The sequence below is a fragment of the Lycium barbarum genome, chromosome 2 (genome assembly GCF_019175385.1).
Source record: "Lycium barbarum isolate Lr01 chromosome 2, ASM1917538v2, whole genome shotgun sequence".
NCBI lineage: Eukaryota > Viridiplantae > Streptophyta > Magnoliopsida > Solanales > Solanaceae > Lycium > Lycium barbarum.
The window spans coordinates 119,715,572-119,731,150 of NC_083338.1; the positions used below are offsets into that span (position 1 = coordinate 119,715,572).

Consider the following 15,579-nt stretch of genomic DNA (forward strand, 5'->3'; position numbering starts at 1 on the left):
ATGAAGGTTCGACCTTTTCATCGTTTAAAGTTAAGAGTAAGTGTAAAGATCCTATCTTTATATCAATTATATCGGGTATGAACAAAAAGACCCCATCTTTATATCCTTAAACGCACATATGGCATGAAATCAAGTCAGATAAACGTAAGTAGTATGAGATGTAAAGAATGCATGCAATGCAAGTGAATAGTATGCAATGCAATGACCATATGCAGCAATATACACACGCTACTACAGTAGGTTACACGTGACCCATGGGGGACTCATGAGGTCCATCTACCCACCCAAAATACCAGATCTCCCGGATTACATCGAGTCTCAACCATTATAATATTATCATCATTACTCCATCCATGTACCATCCAATCCAACCTCCCAGACCCCTGTCCTGTATTCTCATTAATGAAATGCCAATAATGTGATGAAATTATGAATGGATATGCGTACGCCATGCAAATGCATAATAACAAGTCGTGTCAAGTATATTTATTTCATTTTCATAGTTTAGACGAGATGTAGAGTGATGACTACAAATCAAGTCATTATTCACAATTATACATCCAACAATGGCTATCATAGCCCAATAAACAGCAATCATACCAACCTAAATGGATTTATCCACCATTCTTCGTGGCCCGAAGGCTAAACACAGAGTCTTTATCACAAGTCAAATTAGTTCATATTTTAATTATCCATACAGATACACCCGTACCCATACAAGTGCTCATCACCTCAAGAGTAAGGGACTCCCTATGCCCCATTACGCCCCTTTATTACATTAACTAACACATACACTACATAAAGGGTCTTGGAAGTCTCAACTTGCATGAATCTGAAGCCGAAGAGTCACGTCGCGGCCTTCTCCTTCTTTTGAGCTTCCGAACGAAGCCAATTTTTCAATTATGATATCTTCATAAGAATACGATTCTAACGATACCCATAAATCCATATAAAGAATTCGGGTCCAAAAGTCAACCTAAACACAGAGCTATGGATACATATATCTGCAAGAAAGTATGTTTACTAGGTCTTAAAATAAACAAACAAGGGGAAGAGGCCCAAACACATCAGAGGACTTAGGCCCAAATAAGAAACAACACAAAGGATGAACAGGCCCAATTTGAGAACACGCATAGCAAATTAAAGAACAAGCCTAAAGGCAAACTTTCATGGCAATACTAAAGTGTATTCAATGTATAACTACCGATGATATACCGGATATACCATCCTATATATACATAGGTGTATACAATATGGGTATATCTTGTATATCTCACACATATATAAGAATATTCATGCAATATAAGCCCAAAAATGACAAAAGGAACATGGGAAAAATGTAGACTAAACATATATTTAATTTGTTGCATCTTTGGCTTTTACTAAAGCTATCATGCTCATGTCAAATGCTCAATAATACAAGTATGAAGGTTTTGATTTCAAGTTAGACTAAACACGGGGCAATAATACTAAGAGGATCCTTATCTCATCTTGAAGTAAGTAGGCACATAAGAGTCTATATAAGGATACTGTGCCCTTAAAATCACATCAATTTAAGACCAAATGAGCATATTAGCAATAAGGCAATCATACAGCCAACATGGTTTCAAATCTTAAAGGAAAATGATTCATATTCAGCACTGCTAAAGAGGGGAGAGGGGAAGGGTTGATACGATGATAAACCCATTGTGCGCTAGTTAACCCTCTAAATCATTTAGACAGGCAAACTTCATAAGTGGACACATAGGATGTTTTCAAATATACATCAAGTCACTGAATCTCTACTCTAAGAAAAAAGACATCCCAAAGGCCTCACATTTTTATCCAGTTTAAACATACTAGTTACAGTTAAACAAAGGAACCATCTCCAAATGAATAGCATACCTAGATCCTTAACTGAACACAAGATTCACAATCATATAGCAAACAAACTATGGAATTCTACCATCCCAACACAAATAAAAGAGGGTTTTATAGGAAAAACAAAAGGGGTTTACAGTATTTGGAAAGACTTATTTCACACTTATCATGGACAAAGGCAAACCACACATATGAACAAGTATTCGGGGCATAGGGAAAGGTTAAAACCACTTGAGAATAAGCTTTTAAATGCAGCAAGATCACTCCAAGTTCAAGATATGCATATAAGATCTCACACACGTGGCAACAAGCCAATAAATCACAACAAGGTAACATACTAAAATCAAACAATAGTACCAACCTAGGAATCTATCCCAACTTCATACCCGAAGGCGTACATGAATTCTCCAACAATCACTAACTCTACAAACGATTCGCTAATCGAAGTCTAACCAAAAGGTAAGTCGTAACCTACCTGGTAGCCGAACAGGAGCTACAAACAATCAAACTTGAGCCTTGCCTTTCCTCTTCAAAGAGACTCAGAACAAAAAGCTATAATCTTGATCTTCAAAATCATGATTTTGCACTTTTCAACTTTTGGGTTCAAAACCCCAATTTTCCCCTATCAAACTCGGATGAAATAGGTACCAGCGAAAATAAACTTGAGGAAACATCAAAATAATGGGTAGATACTTACCCCCTCGTTGAGACGAGAACAACACCGCAAAAATCACCTCAAACAGAGCGCTAGAACTTAAGATATGCTCAAAATTCAAAATGAACGCAGTCTGTTTTTTTATACACAGCTATGTCCGCTACAGCTCACACATTAGGTACAACAACAGTTATCCACGCTAAAATGACCATAATTCCCTCATATGAAGGTGAAATGCGATGATTCTTTTTGCTATGGCATCGTAATTACGATACGGATCTAATGGTTTAACCGAAACACAAAATAAAGGTCGATTAATCAATATGGTACTCTTTATGGCCAAAGAGCTACGCCGAAAACATCGAATACGAGTGCAATACAACCCAAATCCATCCGAAACTCTTCGGAATCTCACCAAAACTTGTGGACAAGTCTGAATTCATCATACGAACTTGTTGGAACTTTCAAAACAACAACACGGAGTCATCTTGACCCGTTGTTGACCGTGGTCAACTCTCCCTACTAGTTTCTCCACCAATGACTCAAATCACACCCAAAACTTTTGGGAACAAAACCTATGACTTCACTAAGTCATAAATCACGTTCTAGACCTAATGGAACTGTTGGGATTTGATTATGGGCACATTTATTCAAAAGTCAACTATTAGTCAAAGATTTTTCACTTTAAGACTCTAGATTCCATAAATCCTACTAGAACTCGCCCATGACCTCGGGAACCATGCCGCCCATCCCGGTGGATCAAAATCATACTAACGGTTTTTGAAGAAGGCTCAACGGGGGAAACGGGGTCAAAAGCACTATAACAACTAAACGGATCGTTACACCAAAAACACAACAGCAACTCCAGAACAAGAGGAGTGCTCTAATGTCAGCTGAAGAGCAGCTTGCAGGGGCGGATCGTCAACCTGTCTACCCGAACCTGCGAGCATGAAATGTAGCGCCCCGAGAAAGAGACGTCAGTATGGACAAAATACTGAGTATGTAAGGCATGCAAGTAACATGAAGAGACATAAAAGTACATAGGATAAAATAAATGCAACATGTATGTCTAATCTGCCTCTATGGGCCAATGATATGGATAACACAATGCATGCATGCATGCATAAGGGTCATACGTATATAAGCTGTCACGACACAACCCCGTGGGCCGTGACTAGTGCCCGAGCTGGACACCCTTACACACCTACTTACCAAATCGACATATCCATACTTAAACATATCCAACATATATTAATCATTACAGATATTAAGGGCAGATGTTATCTTAAACGGTCGCATAATTCAAATACATCATCCAAAGCATATGCATAAGTATATATATATACAAGCCGTTAAGGCTGTCATGGTAAATAGTACCGCTTAGACGCAAACCACCGAACATAACAGAACGATGACGACCCATGACCCACATATATGTCTACAGACCTCTAACAAACATAACAGAATCATATGAAGGGACAGGGCCCCGCCGTACCCCTGAATATATACATACACATGTACAATGAAAGAGTCTATACCAAATGTGAGCTCCAGAACAAGGGAGCACTCCAAAGCAGCAGAAAGATGACCTAAGCTGTCGGGTCACTCAAGTGAACGTCTGTACCTGCGGGCATGAAACGCAGCCCCCAAAGAAGAGAGGGTCAGTACGGAAAATGTATCGAGTATGTAAGGCATGGAATAAAGAAAACAGAAACATAACTGGAACAACGGTACAAAAATTAAGTGCATTAGTTAGAATGCCAAGGTGTTTACTTTCTGAACGTAAATCATGCTTACCAATTTCATATGTCAGAAAAGTACCAAAATACTTACTTCCCAAGCACAAATCATGTGTGCCGACATCATATGCCACCATATACGTATACATATAACCGATCCATATATAACATATTAGTGCCGAGGAACGTACGGCCCGATCCATATATATATAACATATACTGCCGAGGAACGTTCGGCCCGATCCATATACATATAACATATACTGCCGAGGAACGTTCAGCCCGATCCATATACATATAACATATACTGCCGAGGAACGTGCGGCCCGATTCATATACATATAACATATACTGCCGAGGAACGTTCGGCCCGATCCATAAATATAATATATTATACTGCTGTGGAACGTGCAGCCCGATCCATACACATATTATAACGTATACATATCCATAGTAATACTTCCTTGAAACAAAAACATATCTTGTTCATATATATATATATAGAAAACAGAACATATCATGTTGCCGAGGCGTCGGCTCCGATCCATATACATATAACATGTTAGCGGCGAGTATAACATAACGCACATAATAATACAACCGGCCCAAGGCTCGGCGGTCGACATGATAGTAGCACGCACGAGCGGAGTATCGAGAACCATATGTACATAAATCAATTCTAAGACTCGATGGACAAGTATACTCACAGACCCCTGAAGGCTCAGAAACAAGTTTCGGGCCGATCCAACTTAGTATGAGAAAGTTACGAGCATTTGAAGTACAGAACGTTCTATAAGCGTTTCAGAAGTCATTTTTGGAAAATCAAGATCAAAATCATGTCAAGTACCTTTCGGATATCGTTATGGTTCAAATCAAATAGAACTTTGGAATCATATGTACGTATCAAAGTATGTCAAAGACTTGACGGAATAATCGATCGTGCTAGTAATTGGAAGTTCAAGACTTTAGTCAAATCATTTACTTCTTGAATACCATTCGGAAACATATTAGCCAACTTCAGACATTATAGACATGTATCACAATCATACGAAACAACTTATGGAGATCAAGAACGTTAGCCGTCCTAGGGGCCCTAAGAATAAGAATATTTCTGAAATTGTTCATACATGTCATATATTTATTCATAAGGATCATGCCAAAGAAGAAAAAGGTTAGGCCTTACATACCTCACTCGCCTCCTAAGCTAATCTCAACTCAAGTCTCGGGCTCCCCAAGATCTACAATAACGTCATTAATTACCAAACGTTAGTTACAAGTACTTAGAAATTCGATTCTAACTAGCACTTGTCTACAGAAATTTCGGCAGCATCTCCCTTGTAAATACAGCAACCCCGAGAATTTAACTCGGCCAAAACATCCACAACAATACCAACAACCATACTAATAACATCAACAATCAATTTAAAACGCATTCTAACATTAGTAACCTTCTTCTCTACGTAGCTTATCAACATTCAATTCAACTACGCACATTCAAGCCAATATCAACACTCACATATTCATTACTAATCCGAGATCATTCAAACACAATTCAAGAACATTTCAAACAGTCTATACAATATTCAAACAATTCCACCAACACACCATACTCCACCCGAAACCTCCCCAACTTCCCTAAGAACAACAACAATGCATTTCTTGTTCCCAAATTCATCAACTATCCCAACAACACACACATTAGCAACATCATTCTCACAATTACAAGAACTACACTAACGGCCACGGTGGCTTCCAAAACAGCCCACACTAGTCCCAACTTCAACTTGAATCATCAAATTCTCATTTTCATCATACAATACATATTAACAACAATCAAATTACTACATAAAAATTTGTTCATCTTTCCTACACAACATACACTTACACGGCTAACACCAACATGCATAGTTTCATGATTTTTATCCGTTTCTACATACTACAACATACATAAACCTTGCATCACATATAAAAGAACATGAATTCTTACCTTCTTCCTTAACTTTCCACTTGACTAGAATTTTGAACTTGCCACTAAGAGTAGTTTTCTTGCTTCAATAATTATATCACGTTAAAGAGGGTCTTTGAATTAGTAGGAATACTAGGAGAAATAAAAAAAATTTGGATCAAAGTTGAAGGCTTCAAGATTTTTTTTTTTTTCTTCTTCTTCTTCTTCTCTTGGCCGAATGGCCCTTCTCTCTTTGCTCTCAATTTTCTTCTTCTTGAATGTTCTTGAAATGAGGTGATAAATAATAAGCCACCCTTTTTATTCACTACAATGAAATTCCCAAGTGGGCCTTGGCCCATCCCATGGCCGGCAACACTTGGGCCTTTTTTTTTCAAGCCCAATTATTTGTGGCTAATTTTGTAATTCATGAAACCATTTTTCAAATTTCTAATTTTGCCCTCAGTCTTCCTCAATATTTCCGCATCAATATTTTTCATGAACAACTTATATTTTAAATAAAATCAAAATATTGTCTTATCTCTTACTAGTCACAATTATCTCAAATTATCCGAATGTGCAAAAATACGGGATATAATATAAGCATATAAAATGCTTGTCAAGCCACTGTGGGCATCCAATCGTATCATATCGGCCTCTGTGTATATCATCATCATCATGTGACAAGTTGATCAGGTGGTAGTGCGTATATAACGTTGTCACCTTCCCTTACCGCATATATAACACATATTATACGCCTATATAACGCCTGGGGGGGGGCATAAGTCTGTGTGTGTGTGTGTATACACACATAAAGAAATGCATGAATATGATAAAAGTATATCTTGAATCTGTCGGAGTAACATAAGGTCGTTATAGCTTTAAACATCGTTATGTGATAGCATTTTCGTTAACAGATGACTCTATGAATCACTCTGAATCTGAATAAGGATTTACTGGAAATAAAATTCGAGATCATGATCAACATGGACATCCGTAGCTGCTAAGAATGAATTCATTATGGAGTAACGTTACGTTTACGTTCCGTTCATAAGGATCATGCCAAAAGAAAGAAAATTACCCTTAACATACCTCAAGTCGTCCAAAATCCAACAACGAGCTTATCACAACTAAAGCCCCAATCCTATAACAAAGGAATACATATACATCTTAGATGGAACTAAATATCACGTATATCAACGATAACTCGATTTAAAAGTGAAACGAGTAGCATTTTCCTTATTTCTTAATCATCACCACAAAGCCCACAACCAACAATCAACACAACAATTTCATATGATCTTCCTTAATTAAAATCATATCCACAACATTTAAAGATATACAATTGAGGGGCCCGATATACGCTTGCATACAACACTTATAAACTTTCTTCTTCCAAATACACCAAGTATAACAACCTCAACACATTGTCAACATCAACTATTACCCCATAACAAGATTTTTGCTCAATACACACTAAAAATCATGGCTCAAATTATATTACAACTCAAAACGACATCAAGTTCAAGTTTGAACCTTTCCTTCAATTTCTTCCTCTCAAACCCTGACATAACTATCACATAAACTCATAAATATGAAAATAAGAAAAAATCTTACCTCAAGAGCTCAAGAAAACTTCAATTCCAAGATTACATTACCTTGAAGTATCCTCCAAAGCTTCTACAAGAAGGAGAACAAGCTTCAACAATACTTTGAAAACTTTTAGCACTTGATTCTCACTTTGATTGTAGCATCCCCTTTGGGAGGATACCACTTACGAAACAAAAGCTGATTTAATACTTAAAACGTTTAGAAGAAATTTATGCCAAAAGATATTCACAAAATATATAATAACGGAACTAGGCCCATGCGAAAATAGGTTGAATGTGCGACATTTTTTTTCTATTATAGCCTCTGAAAAATTTCTTAGATGAAATACAATATCATAGTATCAATTTAAAATGATAACGCCCTCCTCAAATAGTCAACACATTTAATAAAATTCATTTTAAAATTATATTTTCAAATCAACACCACTGCAGGTCCATAAGATACACAAAACCCAAACTTGCGATTATCACAGAAAACTAGTATATTCCTTTGTACATAGTTACAAGGCAAAATATAAACCCAGTACATGCCATGACTTGTGTTGAAAGCACACCCTAAAATAGCAAAACAAGTCACCAAGTTCAAGTTACAAGCATATGGTCTTGTGTCTAACAAGCCTCCAAAATTTCATACATAAGTGTTACATATGGATCATGTACACGTCCCCAAAATTTTACAAGACCTAGATGCATATACAAATGTGATCTTTACTAAGGCTCTCAAAAAGTCTACTCCAAATGGTCATCTTCAAATATCTTTCCTTACATTACCTACGATAGAAAACAACTATCGTTAAGCATAAAGCTTAGTGGTGTATAAACTTTGGGCTTGGAGCTATTAGATTTTCCAATTCCCTTATCCGTCCTAGGTAGCTCAATAAGATAATAATAAATCAAGTATACAAGTATGTCAAAGTATCAAATATCAAACTTTGAGGAGTTTCCAAATGTCGAAATCAATATTTGAAGGCTCAAGTGTCAAGAAAGCTTATAAATCAATTCAAGAGAGTTTGTCAAATAACTAATTTCGCCCAATATGTACGTCATGTCATCACACCAAGCACAATCAATTTCAAGATGGACCGAAGCGCCAAATCAAGAAGGGTAGTCACCCAATAATCAAGAGAATCAAGAGCCATGTTGAAAGTGGCTTCCCACTCATACTCGAGAATGGACAAAAGTCGATCATCAAGATGATATGTAAATCCAAAATCAAGATGGGCAAGATCCGAATCAAGAGGCATGCCGATATCGATGACAAAGTCATTGTAACAAGAAGAACAAAGTCCCAACAAAAATGCAAAATGATCAAGCAATTCGTACAAGTGGGCGATTTAGCGAATGTTTTGCAATACTTGAGATAATAACCATACAATGATATAAGACGAAGAGTAAGGAAACAACCAATCAAGATACTTCAAAACTTCCAGAAAATAAAGATATTTCAAGTTCAAATTTATACACAAACCTTGGTGTTTTACCGCACAACAAGTTCTACCACAACTCGAGGAGTTCAAATCGTCTACCCATAGACCAACCAAAGTCCACTTCGTCAAACAATTCCTCTTAGCTTGTACAAGAGCATATATAACTTAAATACACAATCAAATATCTACTTAAGTTCAATGGTTTCAGCACGTCAAAACTAAAAATGAAATCAGTGAAAATCACCCTAAACTATCAAAACAGTAATTCTGGACAGTACTACTGTCTTGTATTGTCGCTCAGTTTCAAAAGGGTAAACGGCAAAAATAGACTTTGTGGCCTTAATGAAAGTTGTAGATATATGTCTTGGAGTTTCAGAAAAATTTAAATCACCCCTATAGCAGTTATTTACTACAAGATATGCTCAAAATACTAACAGTACTACATGTAGGGTTTGCAAAACAAAAATCTAGGCAGAGTAAGTACAAAAAAAAAGGGTTTTGGAGCCTGAACAAAAGTTGTAAGGCTACGAAATAACTTTCTATAACATCTTGGATCACTTAAAACTAAATTTTATACAAGGAGATATGCAAAAAACATTAATAACTGTCCAGTTCAAAACAGGTTCTGAACTTACCTCAATCATGCGGAGTTTTTTGTGGCTCAAACAAAAACAAGTCTTGATGATTGATTTAGAGGATGAAGACTATGAGAGGAGAGAGGTTTTGGTGTTTTATTTCCTTGGAGAAAACAAAATTGGAGGTGATGGAGAGGATAAGAGCCCAAAAAGATATTATATACTCCCTAGGATAAGGATGAAGGAAAAATAATAAAATAAAATAAAAAGGTGGCTGCCCACTTTTATATATATCTAAGCCATTTAATAATTCACTAAGAAAATCATAGTAGAAGAAGTTTATATAACTACACCATAACACTTCAAACAAGTTTCAAATATCGTCAAGTTCACATTCAGGAAGTGCGAAGTAAAATATACCCTTACTATCAAGATATGATCAATCAAAAATTAATTGAGCCTTAAACTTATGTATATGCCCTAACTTATTTTTTTCCGCGTTTTAAATCCGCAACTCAAAGCCAATTCATCTCAACAAATTAATCACGGCTAAATATTTATTAAAGAAATAGAAACCAAATGACTTAAACACTCAACCCTCAAATGATCGTTCACCAAGCTCGAATAACAGCTAATCAAATGATAAAACATGATATTAAATCCACTCTTTGGCTAAAACACTATGTGTTTCTTTATTCTTCTTTTACTAGTGTTTGCCAATGATATCAATATCTTACCTTTAACTTTTATAAACAGTGAACTAAATACCAAGCAAATTAACACCTCCGTACAATTTTACTTTCAAAAGCAAGCAAAGAAACCAAAACTCAAAAATCTGATTTTTTATCCCCAAACCCAAATAGGCTATGTTAAATCTAAAGCACCCCACAAGCCTAAGATCTAATTTATATCAAAACAAACGATTTTAGATGCTTTCACATTCATAACACAGCACCCAAAACGAACTTTTGTAATTTAAACATTAACTATAGTCATGCAAAGACTTCAATTAACTAGAAACAATATTAAACACAATGAAAATCCAAGGAAAGAATAGACCTTCATTTTTAGTAAAAATAACGTCTTTATTATATTGAATGAACCTTCTAAATACACAAATACATCAACTCCGACCATCGGAACTTTGACGTGAAATGAAACCGTAGAGGAAACCTCGAACCGTGGACGACAACCTCAAACGACCTCTCAAACCAGAAAGCTTAGAACTTGACCACAAATGGACTGTTTTGGATGAACTTGACTTTGACCTCTTCAAGGAAGCTATTTTGGAGTAAAGACGGTTCTGTGTGGTGGTATTTAGGGTGATTTTGGGCGGTGGCTGTTTGGACTGGTTTTCATGATGTTCCTTTTTTTGAGTTATGGCTGGTGGTTTGATGGTGTTTGGTTGACGACGTGGCGTCGGAGAAGAAGAATGAAGGAAATGGCTTCTTATTGTAGAGCTCAAATGGTTGTTGATGGGTGTTTGTAGTGTGCGGCTGATTTCTTTAGGTTAGGATCTTAGTCTAGGTTTAGGTCACAGTATATATATATATATATATATATATATATATATATATATATATATATATATATATATATATATAGGTACCTGAAAAAGACTTTGGGTAATGGGCCTTGAAAAGTGGGTGTAGATGGATTTTTTTCTTCTTTTTTTTTTTAATGGAAAAAGGCATTTTTTAAATTGTTTTGTTGTTATTTTAAAAAAAAAATACATAAAAGGGTGCATGTGATATGCGTGTGTAGATGCAGTATTAAAATTAAGTGGTGAAATGACATGTAAATATACTATTACTAAATTAAAATAGCAAGAATAAAATATGTACTTACTCTATATTTATTTATTAAAACTTTTAACTTGGAAACTAAACTAAAAATCGATAACACATTTTCGGACACATTTGGTTTTTGTACTAATAGAAATAAAACGAAACTAAACATATATCCTAAACTGTGACTCTATTTTTGGGATTTTCGACTAAACAAAATAAAACCAAATAAAGTGTCCAGACCATATTTAAAGGAAAATTTAGATACTAAAAGGTGAAAAACCCTGGGGAGGATCGAAAATCACATGTCTACGGGAATCATAATATAAACAAACAACAAAATCCACCACTTCAGGAATACAGTCCGTATATACTGGTCGTATAAAAATATACGGCCAATATACTGGTCGTATAATTTTATACGGACCGTATATTGGTCCGTATTTCTCAATCTCAAATTCAACCTCTCCTGTTAAATTTTTAAAGCCTTAAATACGGTTAGTATCTCAAGATACGGTCCGTATAAAACAATTTCAAAATGAAACTTTGTTGAAACATATTCTCTGCGATTCACTTGTTCTCTAATCCTTTCATAACTTAACAAATATGAACTTAAACCCTTATAAACATAAGATAGGCATGTCCAACCTCATATAACCCCGAAGACAGCCTCAGTGTCCAAGACTAGGGCAACTAACATACGACGAATCTCAACATATAAAACTACGAGGTGTAACATAGCCTGGTCACTAATGATATGCAAAGTATACTTTACTTCAACAGGTGTAAAGTGATCCCAGACCAACACATATGAATAGCTTACCAACTAGACCATCACTGGTATGCCACAGAACATAGGATACTTCAGATAAATCATGAGAAAGAAAATAGGGAATGTTCAATGACGGATTAAAACCTATTCACTCAGTATTATGCAAACTCAACGAAGTTTCTATGTTAAACTAGGTGAAAACAAGTTAAAGCAGGTATGTTAAAGTCTGAAAATACCTTTTCAAGTCTCTTTTACATTTTAAGACCTCATTTAACTAATTCGAAACTCATTTAAAAGTCTTGTTAAATCTAAACTCTTCATGAACCGTCAGATGGATAAAACAATTAAGCATTTAGGTAAACAGGGATTAATTATATTTTAAAACATGCTAACGATAGGAATTAAACAAGTAGGAGCTCTAAGCATTTTATAAACCACAATATTAAGTACTTCAGGATGTCAAATCCTATAGGCAACACTAAACCCCAATTGGTAACTTGAATATTCAACTGACCAAAACATACATTAACTATCAAGGTCTAACACAGAACTAGCAAATCATATCTAGATTAAACCAAAATAATCATGCTATGTGCGGGTGTACATCAACAGCAATGAGACTAATCATGCTTACACAAAGGATTACACTATCATTTACACATAAAGGACTAATCCAAGATAGCATATCTAAACACTAATTAAGTACCATGATACTACGCATCATCTATGTTTGAAAAATTACCATATATGTCCAGATTTATATACTAACATTCAATACTAATCAACTTAAGCTAAACAACTAACATGATGGTCATTAACTTAATCTATAGACTTAAGCATCACTTTCAACCAAATAAGCAGAAACTATGAATTAAACTTAACAACATATTCATGAACTAATGATTAATAATATGAACATGATCTACTAATAATAATAAGGAAAAGCAGGCTGATAGCATAACAAACAACTAAAATGCAAATAACTAAACTAAATACCAACTAAAACAAATAAAACTAATTAAAGGGATAAGTTTACCTTTTCCAAGTGCAGCCTCTTTGTCGAGATTGAAAGTTAGAGATCTTGCTCCTTAAACCTCAGACTAGCCACAAAGAAAAGAAAATATTAAAAACTGGTCCTAAAACTCCAAGAAAACAAGCTTAGGGTTCCAATTCTAGTATGATCCGCTTAGGGTTCCAATTCTAGCATGATCCCTTTGCTAAAATTCTAAGTTTTAGGTTTTTGCTTGCGAATCTCAGATGTTGTGTGTCTTGAATGTGAGAAATGGGGTTCTATCCAATTCGATGTTAAACCCTAAACCATCGATGTGGGAATTTAACAAAATTTGGGAATTGTTCACTTTAGTTCAACGTTAACGGCTAAGATTAAAAGCAAAAGCCATATAAAGGGTTAGATTCGAGTGATCTTTGATCGATTCGACTAGTTTTGGATGAACCAATGAGAATCAAGGGTTCAAATGAATTGAGACAAATCCCATTACTCCTTTGACCGTAAAAACTCAGAAAAGGGAAGAGATATACTGCGTTTGGTTGAGATACGGTGGAGAGAGGGAAGCAAACATCAATTGCTTGCTCAAACAATCAAACATCTACTGCAATAATGCAATAGTACACTGCATGTTGCCATTTTTGGCATCAAAGTGATGAAGAGAGAAACAATGCACCGAGGCGGCGCTCCGAGAAAACCCTTGTCTCAAACAAATGAGACTTGAAAGGGTCGTTTGGTTTGTCTATTGTGATCTTAAGGGATCGTTTTAAGGTTTGGGTCGGGTCAGTTCGAAATTGGATTGGGCCCGATTGTTTAAATGAAAGGGGGAGTGACATGGCCCAAACTCATGTATATATATATATATATATATATATATATATATATATATATATATATATATATATATATATATATATATATATATATATATATATATATATATTGTATACACAGATATACACGTATATTCGTGTATACTTGTATATATATGGGTATTAAATATGAAACTTTTAATAAAATAGTCAAACTTAAAAATGTCTATTAATTAAACACTTCAAATATGACCAAATTAAAGCTAATTTTCCAATTAATCATTCTAAAGACATGGCCAATTTAAATTGCAAAGATAGCCTTAATTGATCTAAACCATGAAATTGGTTATTCAATTATGACCATAATCAACTAACAATTGATTTTTTCAATTGTAGCCGCAATTAATCACATAATAAGCAATTTTCAAATATAATCATAATTAGAAATTGAAAGGTAAAATGCTTATTTATTTAATTACTCAAATTTCTTGAATTAAACGGAGTAAAATATTTGTCAATTTGACACTTGATAATTTGGACAATTAATTGAATAATTATTTTGGATTAAATTTGACAAATACCTTAATAATTAATAACGTAATATATAAATTATTTTTTAAATGACTTACAATATGTATTTGAAGTTATTTTTCCAAATGAAAAGGCAAAATATTATCAAAATAATTTATAAAATCATTTTGATTTATAAAAATACATATTTTGCTCTATTTGAGATTCAGGAACTCCGGATAATTAAATAAGATTATGGAATGTCAAAAACTAGGTGTAAATACCGCTTTGGCGATTAACAACTCATCGTACTTAATAATTTCAAATTTGCAATAATGTCATGGCCAATTAACGAGTTTAAGAATGAAACCTTGCCAACTTGATAACTCGAAGTACTTTAAATAACCAAATAACCTTACTTTATGGCTAAAACAATCAAGTGTAAATCATAAGTTTAGCAAGCAAAATATTCTGGATTTAAATTATGAAATCTCATAATTCCATAACATCTTGAATCATTAGAATCCATCATCGGTATACTGATTAACATTTTTAGTAGGAACCAGGGGCTAATATACCCCTCAACTTTGTGATTTAGAGCTGATATACCATTCGTTAAAAAATGGCTCAAATATACCCTCTTCGTTAGCGTATTTGCCCTTTTCATTAATAGACTCCCATTTACCAAATGAAAAATTTATTTACTTGTTTTTTAATTTAAAAATTGTCACGCAACTTTTAAAAATCTATCTATCCATTAGTTTTTACCCCTCCAGTCCCGACCCAACCGAAAAAAACTCACTCCATCATTTTATTCTACCACCGCCTTTAGAACCTTAGTTAACTAAGGAAAACCCCCAAAATCCTCTTGCTAAGATGTACAA

General features: G+C 34.8%; 1 long non-coding RNA gene across 4 annotated transcripts; it reads right to left on the reverse strand.

The window, feature by feature from the left end:
* Window positions 1–252: 252 nt before the first annotated feature.
* On the reverse strand, window positions 253–14,087 carry LOC132626933 (uncharacterized). 4 transcript variants are annotated; one of them, XR_009577704.1, is made up of 6 exons: window positions 13,404–14,087; window positions 7,814–7,876; window positions 7,289–7,340; window positions 5,442–5,492; window positions 4,054–4,139; window positions 253–3,455 (listed from the first exon to the last, which is right to left on the reverse strand). It is a non-coding gene; the product is annotated as an uncharacterized LOC132626933 (long non-coding RNA). The 4 variants fall into 4 exon arrangements; XR_009577703.1 differs by lacking the exon at window positions 253–3,455 and having other exon boundaries at window positions 3,740–4,139; XR_009577705.1 differs by lacking the exon at window positions 253–3,455 and having other exon boundaries at window positions 3,740–4,139; window positions 7,278–7,340.
* Between the last annotated feature and the right edge of the window lie 1,492 nt (window positions 14,088–15,579).